This window comes from Ursus arctos, unplaced genomic scaffold, assembly GCF_023065955.2.
Source record: "Ursus arctos isolate Adak ecotype North America unplaced genomic scaffold, UrsArc2.0 scaffold_2, whole genome shotgun sequence".
NCBI classification, from domain to species: Eukaryota; Metazoa; Chordata; class Mammalia; order Carnivora; family Ursidae; genus Ursus; species Ursus arctos.
The window spans coordinates 12,457,764-12,464,570 of NW_026622874.1; the positions used below are offsets into that span (position 1 = coordinate 12,457,764).

Sequence of the window (6,807 nt, forward strand, 5' to 3'; positions counted from 1 at the left end):
TAAAAATACAACCAAATAAAAATTGTCGTGCTCGCTTCGGCAGCACATATACTAAAATTGGAACAATACAGAGAAGATTAGCATGGCCCCTGCGCAAGGATGACACGCAAATTCGTGAAGCGTTCCATACTTTTGGAACGGGATAGGCTGGTGATGGGTAGTAGGGTGGGCGCGTGTTGCATGGTGCACTGAGTGCTATGTGCAAGTAATGAGTCAGGGAACTTTACATCAAGAACTAGGGATGTACTGTATGGTGACTAACATAATATAATAAAAAAATATTATTATTTAAAAAATTGTCTTTGTGCAGTGGACACAGCTACGCTGATTAGATCCAAAGCAGACCTGCATGCACGGAGTTGTTGACTGCACCCTGTTTCCAGGATGGGAAGCAGGAGCTTGAAGCAGGAAGTGAGAGACTCTAAGTTCCTTCGTTGAACTTTTGTTCATCCTGGTAATGAGACTTCTAAATGTACAGTTGCTCAAGCCGGACACCCAGGCATAATCCTTGATCTCTTTCTTTGCCTCGTGTGTTAGTTTGCCAGCAGTGCTGTAACGGAATACCCCAGCCTGAGCGCCCTCAACAACAGAAAAGTATTTTCTCACAATTCTGGAGGCTGCAGGCCCAGTATGTAGGTGTGAGCAGGGTTGTTTTCTTCTTGTCAATGATGACTTTTTCCTCCCTGTGTCTTCACATGGTCCTTCCTCTGTGTGTGGCTGTGTTCAAATTCCCTCTCCTTATAAGGACACCAGTCCTATTCGACTGGGCCTACCCTAAGACCTCATTTTAATGTAATCATCTCTTTGAAGGCCTGATTTCCAAATACAGTCACAATATGAGGTATGGGGCTTAGAACGTCAACATTGGAAACCGGGGAGGACACAGTGCAGCCCCTGACACCTCACCGCCTGCCTCTCCAGAATGTCCGCGAAGGTTTTCACTTCCCTCTACCTCCACAGCCTCTACCCTGGTCCAGGCACCATGAATTCCCCACCGTGGTTCTCAGAGCCTCCTGTGTCCAGTCTCTGCTTCAGTTCCTGCATCTTCTACTTTCTATGCAGCAGCAGGAGTGATCTTTCTCATGCATGAACGGGATCTTGTCCCTGCCAGGCCTCAACCCTTACAATGGTTAACCATTGCAATTAATATGAACCCCAAGTCCCATCATGACCGCCAAGATCCCACTCTACCTTCAACCACATTTGATACCTTTCTCCTCCTTTTCTATATTCCCATGAGACTGGCCTTCTTTCACACCGCGGTCATTCCCAGTTGAGAGCATTCGTTCTCTCTCTCTGCCTGAAATGCTTTATCCCGAGATCTCTGCATAACTAGCACTTTTTTATATCCAGATTTCAATTCGCATAGGATAATCCCAAAAATGAGATGCCTTCCCTGGCCACCCGGTTTGCATCAGCACAACCCTCTTTCAAATCATCCTATTTTGTGTCCTTCTTGGCACTTTTATTTCTGAAATCATCTCATTCGTTTTTGTTTTTTTTTTACTTGTTTGGTTTTTTCCTCTTTTTTAAATTTAAATTCAATTAATTAACATACAGTGTATCATTACTTTCAGAGGTAGAGTTCAATGATTCATCATTTGTATATAATACCCAGTGCTCATTACATCACGTGCCCTCCTTAATGCCCATCACCCAGTTACCCCATCCCCCCACCCACCTCCCCTCCAGCAACCCTCAGTTTGTTTCCTATAGTTAAGAATCTCTTACGGTTCGTCCCCCTCTCTGGTTTTGTCTTGTTTTATTTTTCCTTCCCTTCCCCTATGATCCCCTGTTTTGCTTCTTAAAATCCACGTATGAGTGAGACCATATGATAACTGTCTTTCTCTGATTGACTTATTTTGCTTAGCATAACTATCTATCATTCCCTTTCTCACTTGCAACTAGGATCTAAACATAAATATCGCTGGCTCTATTCTTCGCAATATCCTCAGTGCCTTCAATGTGCCTTGCAGGTAGTAGACAGTGAATAATTATTAAAGTAATCAATAAATCTGCATATACATTGACTACACACATTTAATGTACATTCATAATACATATTAATTTAAATAAAATTATTTAATATGTTCCTTTTAAAGTCATTTTTATTTGGTAAAATAAATAATATTGTTCATTACTTAGCCTCAAATTGTCATATATTCATTACATAAAATGATACATCCATTGACACTTGGGTAATACAGTATAAATTTACATTTATTGCTCCTAAGTATTACAGTTGTCTTTCTTCAAGGAGACTAGTATCAAAATCAACCCATCATAACAAATTATGTCAATAATTAATATTAAATCAATAAATCTTATGCATTTTTTTAAGTATCTTCTCCTAATATCCAATCTACTATCCTTGAAAAGAGGTTTGAAACATGTAAAGTGATAGACCAGGCTGAAGTCAAATTTGCACTCTGTTTGATACGTTCACATTTATAAAAGTAATTGGGAATACTTAAAAGACGTAAGAAATTATATTCTTGAAAATAGTCCCTTTTCTTTACAGTTATTCCAACTGAAGACATTACTCATTCTTGAAACTATTTGAGGGTTAAAAGTCCACTAATGAAAAGAAACCCATGTTACTAAGTCATGTGGCAGGTCGGCTTGCTGCATGAAGTCCAGAGCTACGTGGTTAACCTGCTTCACTATTCGCACCATCGCTAACAGATAACATTACCGTTCTCCAAGTGCCTTCATGTTGACTGTTGTCTTTTTTTAACAAGAGAATGTGAGCTGGCCAGGACATGCTCCCTACCCATATCACGGATGAGGAAATACCGACACAAAGAGGTAGTGGTATAACCAGGGATCTTCCAGTCCCCTGGTAAGCTGCAGGCTAATCCTTATGACAAAGCATAGGAGGGAAGGACCTATAATCTAGAAAACCATCTATCTGTTGACAGTTTCCTCGGGTTGAGATCACACTGTTTAAGGGTGCCCGGGTGGCTCAGTCAGTTAAGCCTGCGCCTTCAGCTCAGGTCATGATCTCAGGGTCCTGGCATCGAGCCCCACATCGGGCTCCCTGCTCAGCGGGGAGTCTGCTCCTCCCTCTCCCTCTGCCCTTCCCCCATTTGCGCTCTTTCTCTCTCTCTCAAATAAATTTTTTAAATCTTTTTTAAAAAAAGACAACATTCTTTAATAAAGAAAATTATGACTATAATTTCTAATCCTTAGATGGGGCCTACACTGCTCAAACCTTTTCCTATGCACTTTTGTTTCTCCTCTATTCACAACTTCTCACAGACTCAGTTATCAGTTTAAGTATGGTTGAAGCCCTGAAGATAAAGAGCTTGCTAAATTGGAAACATAAGCTGGTCAGGATAATCGCCCATTTCGGACTGCCAGAAGGATTAAGCTGTAATACTATAACCCGTGCAGAAATCTATAGCCTCCTGCATGTTGTGTAACCAGGTGGGTGTCTGACAAATGGAGATTTCAATTCTGGTTGAGTCCACAACACAGGTATGTGGAAAGCCCACAGCACCCCCCGACATTGGAAAAAACTATGGCGGTAATGAGGCTTTACTTTGAAGTTACTGGCTTGCCCTTTGCCTTTTGGGCTGTTTAGAATATTTTCCGTGTCACTCAAATATCCACTGCTTTCATATTTCTTCTGCTTTCACATTAATCCCAATAAATATCTGTAATTCACTTTTAATAAGGATTGTTGAAAACATAACCCGTCCTAGGGAGAGTATATTTCAAAATCACTTTTAGGTTATTGGTACTCTAACACAGGAAGCTAGGACATCAGCTATAGGCTGGTGTGAAGGGAACAAAGCACCAAAGCACGCAGGCTGCAGGCTTATGTAACTAACCTGCTCGTTCTAGGACTAACACCACAGAAATGTGGCCAGAGGCAAAAATTCCAGTTTCCAACTTAGATCAACTCATAGTTGATATCCAAGAGGAGGACAAGTTGATTTTTTGGTCTTAGCAATAACAATGACAAGATGGTGAATTTCCAGGTGGTAGCAATAGTCAAATTCTTGCAGATAGTTCTGGAAGAGCATTGTGATTCTAGATGGCCCACCCATTTAAATAAGAGTCCCACCAGAAGCAAATGGCACATAGGAAAGATTCAGCATCTAATTGAAGAGGAGAGAATATTGCTAAGAACCAGACAATATCAGAGTCCCGATCAAGTAGCCTAGGGATCAGAATAGAAGTTCAGTTCTGATTTAAAAGACAAAGAGAGTAAAAGTCCAGTCATAGAGAATGAGGGTGTTAGTCCAGGGTTCTTCCAGAAGGATATGTCAAGAAGGACAAACAGGGCCAGGATTTTATTAGGAGAAAGCTGTGAGAGGTAACGGGGAGAGAGCAGGGAGACAGGAACAGCTGTCAGATAGGGAGGTAGGTCTGAACAAAGCAAAGAGGGGAGGAAAGCTGGGTGAAGAGTCCTAGACTGCTGAGCAGTCTAAGAACGGTGTGTCAAGGCCAGGCCCTAGGAGAACTGCAGATCCAAAGTTGGGCATCAGACGAGTCCTGTGTCTATAAGGAATAGACCTGCTTAGTGTCCCTGCCGCTCTCAATCACCAGCTGGGAGCAGCCCAGACGAGCATGGATGACCTCAGTTTAAAGGCAATGAGCAGTGAGCAGCTTGGGTCCTCGGTCAGTTATGATTCCTGTAGTTGGAAAACCATGCCTTCTCATGGCTGCCAGAGAGGCCAGTGCAATAGGATGTATCAAAAGGTTTGGTGAGGGGACAAGTGAAGAGCTTCTATCAGATACTAACATTACTAAAGCGAGACTCATCCCAGACCCTGTGCTGGCCAGTGTGCCCTTTCCACCCAGAGGGTAGATTGGCTCGAGGATTGGCTCAAAGACTGGCAGCAAAGTCAACAGGTTGAAACTTCTCTGTGTACAGGTGATCAGGTGCCTCTCCGTGAAGACATACTGGAAATTATTAATCCTCCTTTCCCAAATGTATATAAATTAAGGAGAGGCTCTAAGCTATCAATTTAAGACCTAGAGCTTTCAAATAAGAAAACTATAACTTCTTCAAAATTGTCCAACAAGATAATGGCAAACTCCTATCTCAACATCACTGTGCCACTTGCATCCTCAGATAACGCTATTCCTATGCAGTGTTTCATGTTATTCCCCTGACCTCTTCTCAATCGGTCTTCCTCCTGCAGAACAATCAACAGGTAATACTGGAGGCAACATAATCTGCTTCTTTCTCAGACTGCTGTTCTGCTGCAAATAGCATTTCAATGCCAATGCTTCCAGCTCCAAAACCATTATCATGCTTTCCAGTCTAAAAGTTTCAGTAAAAATGATAACACTTAGGATAGGATTCATACTTTCTGTCAACAGTTATTAAATGTTTATTCCATGCTAGAGTCTATCCCAGCCCCTAGGGATCTACCAATGAATCAGATGGAAACGGTCCCTACTGTTAAAAAGCTTACATTCTATTGGGGGAAAACAATCAAATATACAAATTAATTTTTTAAATATCATAGAATAATAGAAAATAGAAAATAATACAATAATAGAAAATAATACAATAATTAAAATATTTTATCTTATTCTATCTCATGTTATTACACTTATCATAGTTATCATTATATATTACATTTAATATTCATTAGAGAACAAAAGAAAGACTAGAAAGAAAGAATAAAGGGCCAAAAAAGTGATCTGGTCCAGTCCTCTAGCTTTAGACCAAAGCGACCCAGGAAATATGCAACGTTCATGGTGACCAACCCCAACGACCCCGCCACAGTAATGCGTGTACTTGTCTCAATCTCCCCACTCCACCGCCATTCCCCTCTGCACGGACATGTCCGTGAGAGATGATCCATGCATGCTGGAACAGGAGTGCCTCCTTTGTCTCCACATCTCCTGTGACTCCTCAATAGCTCATTATCAATTTATTCACACTGAACCCCCAGTGCCCACAACTGGACCTGGCACATAGTAGGCACATATATTTTAACAAATGACGAAATGAGTTTGTGAATGAATTTAACTGAATTGAATAGCAGTCTGGGGAAATGAGGCTTGGCTGACACCAGGGGTTTTCGAATATGGGAATGCCTTGTTGAAGTAGTAAGCCATCTTTGTGGAGTGACTCAAACTCAGGAAACTTCTCAGCATCTAACTCCTCGCCTTCCCCACTGCTCCCTCAACCATGTCAGAAGGAAGACGTTTGCCAAAACCCCATGGATGTAAGTGGATCCATAACCCGAAACTAGTTTCACATTGCATAACAAATGTAGTGAATGTGTTTTGCAACCAATTCTAATGACAAAAAAAATTTTATTTGGCATAGACTTGCCTGAAAAGATAAACATAGCATATTATATTCAAAACAAAGGAAGAACGGCCCCAAGCATTCCTGTGGAAAGACATAAGTCTGTTCCAAATCCTGTGGTACAGATAGTACCCCGGCAGATAAAGTTAATCACTGTTCTGTGTCACTAATAAGGAAATACTTAGAAAGGGGTCATCAGGTTAAATCCACATTCACTTATGGAACTCCTGTTGAATACCCAGCTCTCCACTAAGCGTTGAGGAAGATTAAAAGTATACATGAGAGGAAATACAAAATCTCTCTACAGAGGTCATTAACATTCATGAGACACTTAGCAGACAATCCCTGGAAGTCTGCAATGCTAAGTAGTGTGGGACACAGTGTTTGATCTCTGGGAGCTCAGCAGCAATGAGTGCAGGTGCTAGGAAGCCTTCTTGGGGACAGTGGAGTTCGTTCCGGGTCTTGACCCACCAATAGGACTTGTATGGACAAAATGAAAGTGGAAGGGCCTCCACCGCCAGCATCTG

At 41.6% G+C, this 6,807-nt stretch overlaps 1 non-coding gene across 1 annotated transcript; it reads left to right on the top strand.

Moving 5' to 3' along the window:
* The first annotated feature begins 27 nt into the window (after positions 1-27).
* On the top strand, positions 28-134 carry LOC113262988 (U6 spliceosomal RNA). The gene has a single exon (XR_003319009.1). It is a non-coding gene; the product is annotated as a U6 spliceosomal RNA (small nuclear RNA).
* Positions 135-6,807: the final 6,673 nt, after the last annotated feature.